Raw genomic sequence first — 13,804 nt, 5'->3', positions numbered from 1 at the left:
CCTCTTGAAAAAAGCATTGACAGTGACACAGGTGTGATTAGTAGTGACGTCAACTTCAAAGGTGATTTGTGCACATGATATCGGTGTACGCTTACAAATTATCAGCAAATTTCCACTGGATAATGCCTGTAGTTTTCTCCCTCACTTTGCGCGACAACTTTTAAGATGTACCGTATGAAATACAGACCTTGGAAAATAGCCATAACTGAGTAGTCGTACTTTACATATAAGTCACATAACCTTGGGGACACCTTCCGCAAAATTTCGTTCTTCTTAAGTACTTATTACGCTTACGTTTCTTAATCGGCGTTAGGGAAAGATTCAACAAAACAAGATAATTACGAAAAGGTAAACCTAAAAAAAAAAGAAACGTAAATTTATTTGCAGATGGGTACGATATGCTGGCCAAGATACGGAAATGAGTACGTGAAGTTAGTGTGTCATTTTCTCTATGGCATTGAGTTGGCGGTCGCACACACAAAAAAAGAGAGAAAAAAAAAACAAGCGTGCGCTAAAGAGTGAAAGGAAGGATTTTTCGAACATGCTAAAAGCACGTGAAAAAACAATTCACTCGAAATGTGCACAAAAAACGCCTCTAAGATGCCTCTACGTGATGGATCAGTTGAGAAGAGCAATAATTTTATGTTCGATTGCTAGAGCCCTTCGGCAAAACATTGTGCTACCTGCATTGATTGCGCACCAGAAGAATCCCGTTCGGTCGATTAGGCTTGTCACTAAAAATAACGAACAATCGAAGCCTTTAAATGCGTTTGAAAAGGAGGCAGCGAAATGGAAAGCCCTTTGTCCCAAAATCCTCCGCGTAAACATCGTGCAAGATCGCTCACACAATGCCAAGAGGAATTTGAGCGGTCCGCACAGCCCATATGCGTACAAAGAAAGGTTAGGAAGATGGCACATGAAGGTCGAAGCGAGGAACGGCACTAGAAGCGGCAGGCGAGTGACCTTTGCACTTGTCCTGATAAAATGGTGCGGGCGAACGTATTTGGAGCGCCTAATTAGTGGAGAAAACGAGCCCCGGCAAAGTATAGCCAAATCGCACATCAACGCCTGAATTGAAAGCAATCGCTTTCCGCCCGTTTCGAAGCTGGACATGGTCGCACCGAGCTCTATACGACCGTTCAGGAATGTCAACAGGTGGGGTGCGTCAATGCACGCTGAAGTTCAAAAGGGAAGCAGCTTGCAGCAGGGATGCTCTTTGAGCGAACGACAAACAAACAAACAGTACCTGCTGCTTACTGACGACTTGGCCCTGCATATTATATATATATATATATATATATATATATATATATATATATATACATACGGCGAATTAGAATAGGAAATGAGGGACTCGTTGAAATAAGACAGAAATAAGGGTTAGCAGTCAAGAAAACCACGGAAAGCAAGAGGGGGGATGTTGTAGGTCATTGAAACAGATAAAGAATTTTGAAAGAAAGTGAAGAAAGTTTAGAAAAAATGCCCGCCGGGTGGGATCCGAACCCACGACCTCCAGAATACCGGCCTGGTGCGATGACCACTATGCTACCGGCGGGGCTATCTTCCCCTCCACTTTCTGGGGTATTTATGTTAAGGTACTTTTTGTTTCCTGCGCTTGGGGGTGGTATCCAGCGCCACTCGGACTAGTTGGAGTAAAGGGGACCTTCTTTTTAACCCCCGGGCCGTGACTCGAGTGTCTACGACATGTCGAGAGTGGTCGACTAGCGTTGAACCCTCTTAAGCTCCCTATGGCACCAAGACTGCCAGAACAGAGGTCCTCGCTATGCATGTAGCGAATCAGAATAGGAAATGAGGGGCTCGTTGAAATAAGACAGAAATAAGGGTTGGTCTATCAAGAAAACCTCGGAAAACAAAGGGGAGGATGTGATAGGTCACTGAAACAGATAAAGAATTTGAATAGACAGAAAGAAAGTGGAGAAACAATTCTTTATCTTTCTTTATCCAAATTCTTTTTTTGTTTCAAAGACCTACCACATCCTCCCCTTTGCTTTCTGAGGTTTTCTTGATAGGCCAACCCTTATTTCATATATGTGTATATATATATATATATATATATATATATATATATATATATATAGAATTAAATGTTGCAGTCAAGAAACCCCCTCGGAAAGCAAAGGGGAGGATGTGGTAGGTCATTGAAACAGATAAAGAATTTGGAAAGAAAGTGAAAAAAAATGCCGTAAAAAATGCCCCGAGCATATATATATATATATATATATATATATATATATACACGAGAGGGTAGACACACGTATGAAAACGATGATCGAACTAACGTTTCGACCGGGGTCCGGTCTTCGTGACTCTGACGAAGACCGGACCCCGGTCGAAACGCCTCTCGTGTATTTTTGAAACCGAATCCCGGAACTTATTCATCGCTATATATATATATATATATATATATATATATATATATATATATATATATATATATATATATATTATATATATATATATATATATTTATATATATATATATATATATATATATATATATATATATATATATATTGAAAGGCAAAGTCACGGGGAAGCGCAGACCGTTTATTCCGGCTTCGCGAAAGGAACAACCCGCAGAGACTCCGACGAAGATGACGGTAGCACCAGGCGCGGGATATCAGGGTGGCAGCCGGTGGCGCGTGAATGAAGATGATGCTGATGATGGGAGTGTTTCTAGATGCTATGAATGGGGAGAATGACCACTGTAGCGATCGGTATGAAAACATCGCTCACAATATATATATATATCGACTAATGTGCGCTTGAAGTCACGCTGCTAGACGTCACTCGTTTTCGTCAGTAATTCGTCAGTACGACGACACCGCTGTTTCGTACGCAAAATAAAAGCAAATGAGCGGTACTGCCCTTAGGTCTATCGGTACTCTATTAGAGAAATTCGCGGTATTCTGAAAGGGAGTACTTTTCATACAAAACAGCGGAATTAATCTGCGGACATTTTTGTCTCAGAATTTTGACAGAAGAATTTGGATTAGAACGGACTGCTATACGCGTTGAACTTCTATATGTTCTGCCACCACTGGTGAGGTGTGTCGACATCTGTAGCTGAAAACGAGCGAAATTGTTCGGAATCGTTTCACTGGCTACGCTGGTTATTGTTTCAGCCCCGACATATGCTTTCTACACTGCGCGCAGAATTTAATCGGTCTAGATGTAGCCTTTATAAAGAGCTCGACTTGTATTCCAGCTTGACCTATATCCGTTGAAATAAACACTGTAATAGGTTTTTCAACGTGCCGAACGAGCCAGTGCCTCGACGACCTCGGCGACCTTTCACTGTCTCTTGGAGAAACGGCAGCCGCCTGCTGCGTTTAAGTAGATTGACAACCCCAGCCACGCGTGTCGTGTTTAAAGGCCAGCCTTTGCCGGTGGCTGAACCGCAGCGTGACGCAGACTAGCCAGGTTCGCGGATAGCACAATGTAGGCTCTCAATCCCCCGACGTCAAATATTAGTTCGACCAATACGAGGAAGGCAGCTGCTTGCGTCATGGCACGCAAACTGTCCAAACGACGTCGCATGTTTTCGAATAGTTTTTCACGAGGAAAAAGTAGACGATATTTGTCCCTGGTATGCATAATCATTGCTTCTGGCGTCCCGGTAATGTCCTCACTCAGAAGAAGCTTTAAAGGGACCCTGCAACACTTTTTTCAACTTTTTTTCGAAATCTTAAATGCCTGCAGAACATAGTAACCCAACACACCCAGTAGTTAGATACAGGGGGTTGCGAAGTACCTCAGCCAAAAATTACCGCTCTATGCCCATCAGATAACTTGTAAACTCGCTCAAAAAAACATTTTGCTCTCCTTTCTGGTCTTGACGTTTTTCTACGGCTCGAATAACGTCACTAAGGACATGTAGCGGCTGTTGGCCGGTTTTCCTTCATTCAGTTGCAGCAATGAACGCTTTTCGATAGAAACTTAAGAAAAAAGGCACAAAAACAAAGCAGAAATGTAAAGCGTATCTGGTGCAATGAGGAAATCACGCAGTGCCGCTCCGCGCTGGCGATAATTAAGCTTTCGCAGTGGTTCCAGACGCGAAGGAAAGAGTGAAAGCGCTTGTCGAAAGTGTTGCAGGGCTCCTTTAAAACAACTGAGATTCGGTGTAAATATTCTTTAAAAAATACTGCAGTGAGCCCTACCTGGAAATTTTAAAAACCTTCACGACAAATGTAGTGGCAATGAACGTTAATTTTCAGCAATTGTTATGTTAGACAAATCTGAATGTCTACTACAAACGTTCTCCTAAATATCACCTGAACATTTTCTGGCTGACGTCTGTGACACGTCATTTCGTGAACGTGTGCTCCGGATTTCTACTGAACTCAAGGAATAGTCATAATACGCTCCGATTAGAACAGCATTCGGTCTCACATCCGCACTTCTAAACGCGGGAAAGCCGCACGTAAGGTAGCGGAAAACACTTAAAACGAAGGCAACGATGCTTCTTACAATTCGAAAGTATGGTTGTACAATATAATAACGCTTACTCGTGTTACTTGCGCTTGTTCTCCTAGCTTCCTTTTCCGTCCTTTACAAGAAAATTCGTACCCGGTTTTATCACCCCCTGCTTCCCAGTTGTTAAGGGGACACCGAAGTTAATTTGTCAAACTTCTGTTTCTGGTTGCACAGCATAGACTGGCTCAAATAAACACACTTTTCATCGTTCATGCGATCAATAATGCAGTATCTAATTTACAAAGCCTGAAAGAAGAAGAAAATCCACGCGACATTTGCGGCGGCCGCAAGAACTACAAGAGTGACGATAAATGACGGGGATTCTTCTTGGGATGTCATAGGACGAAGTCCGACATCTTGGAGGCCATGCATACGCACTTGCGTGTGTGCAAACGCTATTTTATAACAGCGAAGCTGTTGAGCAAATCGATATTTCTCGTGTCCGCAGTTAAAAATACAAGAAAATTGCCGAGAACGCGCACGTGAGCGCGTGCCTCGCGGCGTCTGCCCAGCGTCTCCGGCGTACATTTGTCAAGCCAAGCATACACACTTAGGAAAACGAGCGCTACAAACCAGGACAGAAAAAACGAGGAACGACGAGACAGGTGCGCTTCTGTCTCGTCGTTCTTCGATTTTTTTTTTTCTATCCGGGTTTGTAGCGCTCGTTTTCCTTAAACAATGCACCAACAAGCCCAACAGCATATTCCACTTAGGAAGATTGGCCAAGATTGTTAAAAAAAAAAAAAAAAAAACTCCAGCGTTTACCGTAACAGTGGAAACACATGCTCGAAACGAGAAAGACACGTCATAGCGTATGCCCCTCCAAGGTGATGCCCAGTGATTAACAGTCCCCCACCCCCCCAAGAAAAAAAAAATGAAGGAAGCTCACACTTATATCAGTAATTATGGAGTAAAGGTGGTTGCGGCAGCGAATAAGACGCAAATCGGCTGGGCGTAAACCATCATGATGGTCGTGAAGGTTGCTTACAGCTTCGCTACGTTCAAGTCTTACGCGTTAGTGCGAGCTTTCTTCATTTTTCCTTTAAGAAAAAGTTTAATACTGCTGGTAACAAGTATATGGTTCGGCATGCAGTTGCTGTGGTTTGTTGATGAAGGGTTGTTCAAACAAGTTTCCATTCCAACTCGTGCGCCTCAATCTCACTCCCTACACGCTACAATAGCCACGATACAATGGTTCAGCTACGCAACCCCTCTGCCGCAAGATCACAAGGCCCGCATCCCCATCAACATCCGCCAGTATCTCAGAGTAGCTCCCATACCCCGGAATATGCACCCTGTCGACAACACTCACCGAAGAAAAGCCCGCGCCGAGGCGGTACAAGCCCAGTGCAACAACCTTCCGTTCACCCGCTACACCAATCCCGCGCGCCCTGCACAGGCCATTAACGTCGTGGACAAACACGGAAACGAACTAACAGCGACTACCACCCTCACTACCCTCATTGCGTCAGGGGAAGAACAAGCCACTGCCCTAGCAGCCAGCATTGAGGCAGAATGCCGACTCTCAGGCCGCATGTTGCAACTTCCTCCTTGGACGCATTTCCCAACCCGCACTACACATTCTTCGAACCATCAACGCCCTTCCTGAAATTCACATCATTTCGATTCCCGGAAACGCTTCCCTGAAGGGGAACGAACTCCCGCCGCGGCCCGCGTTCATACACGGCGGGCAGTTCTTCAACAGGGTGACTCAGCGGACCAAGCACCCAGACTGTGTTCCCTGCACTCCCGCGACACCGGTATCTTTGCACACTATCATCTCGAACGCCGCAAATTCCCTCCAATCCACCCCCCCCCCCCCCCCCGCCCCTACCCGGGCGAGGCGACTGACTACCTTCCGCCGACTCCAAACAAATTCCTATCCTCATAGCAAACTCCTTCACGCTATCTATCCCACCGTCTACCAATCCACCTGCAAATTCTTTCCCCTGCCCTGCGCCCTGTACCGCACGGTATGGTAGTGCCAACACACCCCATCACTAAACCCTAATTCCCACCCAACCTCCGAGCATTAGGCGGGACAGCTGACAAGTTACGACCCAGCATACCAGCGTCGGCTGGTCCGGAGGATTGCAGCGGCCAGTGAAACCCAGGGCTACCTCGACTGCCAATAGCAGTGACGTGAACATTCGAGTTGCGATGTGATTGGACGATGTTTAAGGTTGGAATTCAAACCAATTTCTTCTTCAGTTCTGAGCAACAACATGCTTGGCTCCCAAGTTATCGTTGGTTGGGCATTCTCAATATCTGAGGAAAGGGCATACCACGCTTCTGCGATATTGTCGGCTGTAGAATGGGGTCAGGTAAGCCTGCCAGTCTTATCTGAGCTTATCGCTTAGAATCACTTAGAATCATAACGTTCACTAGCCGGGGGCGCACGCAGTGGATGAACGTGCTCCACGTCATTGGGGGCACAACTGCGAGGCGTTTAGGCCCCACCTTTCGAGCTTTTCAGGCTCGGCTTTGTGTCGTCAGAGGAGTGTCTGCACCAAGCCAACAGTCGGCTGATTCGCTACTGGGCTGCAGGCTGACGGTGCTTATGTGAACACCACGGTAATGAGAACTCGCTAGTGCGTCAGTGTCCCTCTACACGAGGTCTGCCAAATCGCTCAGGGATCTATGAGGATTGCAGCGCAAAATGGTGAGCGCAGTCTAAAGAACATCTCCTACATGAAAAGAAATCAACTAAAACAGATTCTACAGGGTATACGAACCTGCTATTGCGACGCACTACACGCATTGCTTCAGAAAACGTGTCCATACAACCACAGTTGCCAGGGAGGAAATTGAAGTATATAAATCTTACGGCTAACCGTTCATCTCGTGCAGACTGTTTTATTTTTTGAGTTTCAGCGTTCGACCGCCCTAGATGAGTATTTCTTGACTAACCCTTGCGCGTTAAGCGTGCCCCAAACGCCACAAATATCTTATCACCAGCGACTGGGTTCCTTAGACAAGAGAAGCGATCGCAAAAGTGAGGTCGTGGTGCTGACCGCTGTGCTAGTTCACCCTGTTCAAAAAGTGCTTCTCATACCTTGGTTTTACGCTTTACAATAAAAGTTCCGGTTGATTTTAATTCCTTACAACCTATACCAGCTTCGCTGACTCTTCTCCCGCCTTTAATTGTCTTTATAATTTTTATAGCCTGTCGCGCAGAATAATGCAGCTCACAGCTCTTGTGAAGCGAAGTCACCGAAGCGTCGTAATCCAATATACGTATAGGTGGTATTCACTGGCTTGGCACGCATGCCGGCTACCTTGCGCGTGCGTCGCTGTGCTGTTGCCCAAGTGTCTGTGTTGCTAAGGCGACGCCGTACTGATTACGTCGGCCTCCACGAGATGGCAGTTCTTGCCCGTGCTGGCGACCGATGAAGCACACCACATGACAAAGCGAGCTATTCGATGTTCCAAACTATGCTACACAGAACGCGAAGTAACACTTCGACGCAAAATACTTTTACGTGCAGCACTCTTTGATCTAGCTATCGCCAGACACGGTTAGAATCGTCGCACGTCTATATGGGCACACCGCATTTCGCTTTAAAAACATATTGCTGGCGAAAACAATAAATTTTTATCACGTCGGGGTGCCTTCTGTAAACATCGGTAGCTAAGCACGCAGGAGAGAGGAAAATAACGCCTTCATCGAATTGGGAACTTGGTTCGTATTTAAAGGTGTAGTTCATTGAATAAGAACGGTCGGGTATCTGCTCCTTTCGTTGCAAATTGTCGACGAAAGACGATAGTTGACTGGCGCCCCTGGCAAGTAAATGCCTCCCTTCTCTTTCCCGCTCACCTCTCATGCTGTTCCTCTCCCGCCTCGTTCCTCCCAAGATCACACGCCAGAGGTTTGCTTAAGTAAATTTAAATTTACCGCGTTCCACTGCTCCAAGTCGGGTGCCTCGATGCCAGCGCTGCCGTACGGCGGAAACACGCGTGAATCGAGGCACCCTACTACAACGTTCATAGAGCCACGTTTTCCTACTCCACGAGCGTTCCAAGCGGAACGCAGAACCTATCTAGTGGAGCCTTTCGTTGCTCTTGCCGTTTGATTTTTTTAAAAATCTGCCAGGTAGCGCGGGCAACAGCAAGCGACGGTTTTCTGCAATTAATGTAATATTTCATTTGCTATCGCAAAAACCAAGCATACATGAATTTTTTAATAAAAGCACACTGCAAATATACCTCATGTATTGGTTTTCTGCCTTATATTTGCGTAATCTCTTGTTCTTGTTCAACAATGTTGACAAGCATGAGCATCAACGCCGGACTTAGACGTTTAGATCTGGAAGCGGGTATATAAAACCATTGTGCAATTTTTGTTTCACTTTGGCCGGGTGGCTGAATCGAGCCACAGAGACAGACAGACAGATAGACCAAAATTTCTGCATTTAAGTCGTCCAAGAAAGACTATCGTCTTTAATATGCAAAGCCTTCATCAAAAGTTTTTGGCCACGCCAAAAGTTGTTAGGCCACGATGAATGAAAGTACAAGGTTACCTCTCAAGCGAGATTGAAAGGCTTTATGCAGTAAGCGAAGTCACATATCTTGCTTATTGTCATCACTTCATTCTGCGACAGTTGAACGTTAGGCTTCTGCTTTAAATTTCTTGTGCCCCAAAACAGTTGGCGTGACCCAGAAAGTTTCGACGAGGACTGACATCGTCTAGCTAACTGACGGTCGTCCACACTAAAATGTTGGCCCGGACGGGAGCTTCGTTATTTCTTTTTTGCGAGATTTTGTTACGCAATAGTCATTTGAGAGGTCCGGAGGGCCAAATATTCTATATTCTTAAAAACATCACCATGACATCGTCGCAAAACTATTAAAAACGCGGCCCCATTTTTTCGACACTGACAGAGATTTCTCAACGCCTGTACGGCGGATATCGCTGTTTTCCTTGTTAAAGTTGAGCTACAAGCTCTGGCTAAGCCCTTAGCGTATTTGTTGCCAGAGTAGGCCTCTGTAATTGTGCTTCCACCGCATTTTTTCCTTTCCTGCAGAATTTTTAGCATTCAGGCCATCAGGGGGAAAAAAAAAAGTCCACGTTTCACTTTACTTCGTTTCCTGTGCAGATATTCGGAAAGGCGCAGCGTTTTAGAAGCGACCATTACTAGATTTCGATGCGATTCCTAATTTTTGGATGGTGCTGCTATCTCTCGGCAGCACTGCGAGTTAGTTACCTGGTGGGAGCTCCAAGGACTACGCCATGTGTCGACGAACGGTAGTCCGTAGCTTCGCTAGCACCTGGAAAGAGAACGTGAAAGCGACGGTTGACATTTCAGCGACAAGAGAATCGAACGCATGAAGCATAAAACTGATCCTTAAGACCGAGCAAACTGGCAAACAGTTACCCGTTCAAGCGGCTGAGCCAGCAAGTTCTGCCTTGTTCACCATCGAGACTACGCGAGGGGAAAAAAAGTTAAAAATTGGCGCAGCTTGCACAAGTAGACCTGGGGGTCGACCTAGCTTCTTCCGTTTTTTGCTAAGTTTTGCGAGGTTTTGCTAGGCCCTGCTACAGTACCTATAATGCCCATCTGCGGTGGTGCACCCTTTACAGGCGGCAAATACTTTTTGGTATTTCTTTTTTGCTAACGCCACCAGACCAAGCTCAAACTTAAACAGCTCCGCCGTTAAAAAGTAGGCAACTAATCAAAAAGTGGGCAGTAGAGCGAGCGTATGTGCCCATCGTTGTAACCCAATCACTAGGCAGAAATTAAATACAGAAAACAATATATTCACCGAAATGTGCAGCTGAGCACGAGGACGCGGGTTCGTTTCCCCGCCCGGCGGCCGCTTTTCTGATGGAGGCGAAAAGCAAAAACGCCCGTGTGTACGAGATTTCGGCGCACGTTAAACATTCCCGGGTGGTCAAAATTAATCCGGAGCCCTTCACTAAGGCGCGCCCCATCGCTTGCGTTGCGCCAGCGCGTTAAACCCTTCAATCAATCAATCAATCAATCAATCAATCAATCAATCAATCAATCAATCAATCAATCAATCAATCAGTCAATCAATCAATCAATCAATCAATCAATCAATCAATCAGTCAATCAATCAATCAATCAATCAATCAATCAATCAATCAATCAATCAATCAATCAATCAATCAATTTTGACCGAAATACGGCAGCTTTCGTAGCTATTTCAGCCGCTGTTCTGCTGAACAGCAAACTGTGCTCTATTTGTGTTAAAAATTCACGAACTTGCACTCGGGCGCAATACTTGAATGGCGATGCCGTTGTAGGTGAGCACTGCCTGACACATAGTTAAGTTTCAGTAACAATATTTATTTGCATAGTTGCGCTTCTAGTTCGAATCCGAGTCTTACGGGGCCCGAATTTTGAACGCAACCGAAACTTAAGAACTTCGTTCCCTATGACAACGTTTCAGGCTGTTGGGCTAGGGACTTTTAATAAAAATAGATGCTTAACAACGTGCATTTTACCGTGAAAATGGCGAATGGCGTGAGTGCTTTAGTTACGTAATTTTGTGCGAAACTCTGGCGCCCCTTAAAAAGACCTGTTTCAGTGCCCTTAGTTGATCCCGAGCATACGAAACACCTTTATGTCAAGATGTAGTTGCAGAGCGTTCACCCCAAAAGCGGAATTTTCGAGTGCATGCCGAACGGTGACGATGTCGAGGGAACCACTGACACCGACCGCCTTCTTAATAACGAGTTGAGGTTACAAGTTGCCCGCTCAATCATGCAAGTGACGTGCACGGTGCAATGTTCACGTCGCTTTTGTGTGTTCGAACGACGGCATGGGATTTCGAAATACGTTTGCCAACAATAACTCCTGAACCACGAACGTTTTTTTTTTTCTTTTATCTTTGCACGATTTTGCTTAGCGTTGATATTATTTTGAGTTTACTGTCCCGATCAAAATGCTTACCGATACACCCTTGAAAGCTGCGCTGGAATTATCTTGCTGTATGAATGATTTCGAAGCGAAGAATAAACAATCCCAGGTATGCGTGACCTCAATGCAGCCCGGAGACCGATCTGAGGGGCCATCTAGAACAACGACAAGGGTCAAAGCGTTATTGCCCTTGAAGGATACGAGGTCTCTGCTCAGTGAAATTTCACAATTTAAGCATGGTATCGTGCACTGCCGCCGTGGTGTCACAATACAACAACCGATTGTGCTATTTAGGGCATTTATAATCACCGAAAATGATCCCTGTGGCTACACCGACGCAGGTGACGTCATTCTAATGCTAAGCGTACGCACGCACACACACACACACACACACACACACACACACACACACACACACACACACACACACACACACACACACACACACACACACACACACACACACACACACACACACACACACACACACATATATATATACATATACTATATATATATATATACACAAAGAGATCGAGAACAGCAACAGCAACACCAGAATAGGCTGTGCGGGGTGGCTTGCACAATTTATTTGCACATTGAACTAAAATTTGAACAGCGCTCCTGGTTTAACACTTTGTTCACATCCTAATGACGCGCACATCTTGTGCCAGACGTCACAGTGACGCAAGACTAAACCTCTCCGCAGAAATTTCTTGACGACATGCGCCCGAAGACGCAACGCGTACAGCGTACATTATCGTTGAAAACCTACAGTGTTAACTGAGACATAAAACCGGATAAAATCCGAGTAGAAGAGCGGAAACTTTCCCTGGGCTCGCGCACAGATCTAATCGTATCGGTCTCCGTGTACGCGGAGGTGAAGGAACTGCAGGAAGAAGGGAATCTGAAAATCAACTTTCCATTTCGTAAAATCACCGCCATGATGGCGCGTTTCATTACAGGTCACGTATTGCATAGTAACGATAGAAACGTCTTCTTTCTAAGACAGAAAAAAATAATTTCCGTAGTAAGCAGTTTAGCTAAAGCTTCGTCCGCCGATAAAAAATCTCGATTTATTTTAAGCGTTAAATGCCCCTACAGATTAACAGAACCATAAAAAAACAATATACGATTCTGCAGGAAGAACGAATCATAGAAATACCTTACGCCAATTGAGTTTTCCTTCACTGTTCCGCAACAAGGTAAACGAAAGAAAACGTGGCGCTTCCTCACCTAATTTTTAAAACCCAGCGTGTGAGCCTATGAGAGTAATTGGCGCGATTGGCAGACACCAACAAAAATAAACCGCTCATTCCAATAGCTCGTGGCTTCGGAGTTTTCAAGCATTGCTCTATGATATAAAAAAAAAATGTTATTCTGTGGCGATGCGGTGATTAACAACGATGCAGAAAGAAACCTGTTTTTCAGGAGCACACTTCCAGAATCCAGATTAATGACCGACCGTTTAGGCCTCGCCAAGTACGTCACAGAGCCCTTGATCAACCATAGCATCGAGGATGAAGCCGTTAGTTTGATTTCCGCCAATTTAAACATTACTTCATCCATGACGAAGAAACGCTTCCCGTCAAAAACGCCTGTACAGTTGAACCTCGTTTTAACGAACAATGATATAGCGAATTATCGAGTATACCAGTCTGAATTTAAAAAACTGGTTGGGCACGCTTTATTTCACGGACACTTGTTCTTTTATAACGGAACTGGAACCATGAGAACCGCGCGCGATATCAGATATAACGAAGAAATGCCTGACTCGGAGGCTGAGAAGCTACTCGGGAAAACCCCTCGAGATCCGAAACTGCAGAAATATAACGCCCTTTTGTTCGTGGACAGTGTGGAAAACTTCATTTTCCTCAGCGCTGTGAGTAGCCACCTGATGAAGATCCCATCCTTCATCACATAAATAAGGACGCAGGCTTGTTTTGTCGAGTGAACTTTGTTTTGTTGTAATTTCACGTACTCATGTTCCGGTTCATTGAGCTTGAAATACCAGAAAGGTAAGGGTTAGCTTGTTTTTAGTGGGTTCGAAGCCTTAAAATTACATTTTTGTATGCAGTATTTTTGCGCGAGCCAGATTGTCAATTTTTTATGGCCAATTTTTATCTCTACTGTTACAACGAATATCGTTTATAACGAACTAATATTGCCGTCACGATACTACTTCGTTACAACGAGGTTCGACTGTATCGACGTACGAGCTGTTTGCCCAGTCTTTCGAATAAAGTCAAGTTATATGTTGTCTTAATGTGTCCCTTTAACGCATGTTTCAACAAACGGTAGTAGGATTCTGTGACCATTTGGCCAAACCAGAACGCAGTACAAACGGTCCAGGTTTACGCGATATTCACGAGTAAGCTGTACCGACGTTCGCGAAATTACGACTTCTGGCGTGGTTCCAGCAG

General features: G+C 45.0%; 1 protein-coding gene across 2 annotated transcripts in view; it reads right to left on the bottom strand.

Moving 5' to 3' along the window:
• The window catches only part of LOC144145855 (uncharacterized), a 328,427-nt gene that overhangs the window by 162,510 nt on the left and 152,113 nt on the right, over positions 1-13,804 (bottom strand). For both annotated transcript variants that reach the window (XM_077677654.1, XM_077677655.1), the window contains exon 2: positions 9,702-9,765. The gene's annotated coding sequence lies outside the window, so the exon portion shown is untranslated. The remainder of the gene's footprint in view (positions 1-9,701; positions 9,766-13,804) is intronic.

The sequence above is a fragment of the Haemaphysalis longicornis genome, unplaced genomic scaffold (genome assembly GCF_048455015.1).
Source record: "Haemaphysalis longicornis isolate Haplotype H1 unplaced genomic scaffold, Haemaphysalis longicornis Haplotype H1 scaffold_7, whole genome shotgun sequence".
In the NCBI taxonomy this organism is placed as follows: Eukaryota; Metazoa; Arthropoda; class Arachnida; order Ixodida; family Ixodidae; genus Haemaphysalis; species Haemaphysalis longicornis.
This window is presented reverse-complemented; position numbering and strand designations above follow the sequence as displayed.